Genomic DNA, 353 nt, shown 5'->3' with positions numbered 1-353 from the left:
CAGCCTCCTTCTCCTAGCTGAAGGAAGGATGCACAGACGTACTCTGCAATTCTCAGTTGCAATAGCCAGATCTTACAGGCAACGCTTTAAAGAACTGTTAGAAAGTCATCCTGCACCTGCCGGTGTCCCTGCGGAGCGGGATTTCCCTTAACTCCAGCCCTGGGGATCGCTGGTGTGTACTGGAGGAGCCCGTCCTGGCTTGGGAGTTCTTCTGGGTCTGGTTTTCGGTGGCAGGGTCCCGCTCTCGCCGAGACTCGCTCCGGAGCGCCCAGGCCGCAGCCAGGCCCTGCCGCGTCCCACCGGCCCTGGCGGGGGGGAGCCCCCCCCCGCTCACCGCGTTCGCTCTCCCTGCC

Source organism: Athene cunicularia (genome assembly GCF_003259725.1).
Source record: "Athene cunicularia isolate RWA chromosome 6 unlocalized genomic scaffold, athCun1 chr6_part2, whole genome shotgun sequence".
Taxonomy (NCBI): domain Eukaryota; kingdom Metazoa; phylum Chordata; class Aves; order Strigiformes; family Strigidae; genus Athene; species Athene cunicularia.
This window is presented reverse-complemented; position numbering follows the sequence as displayed.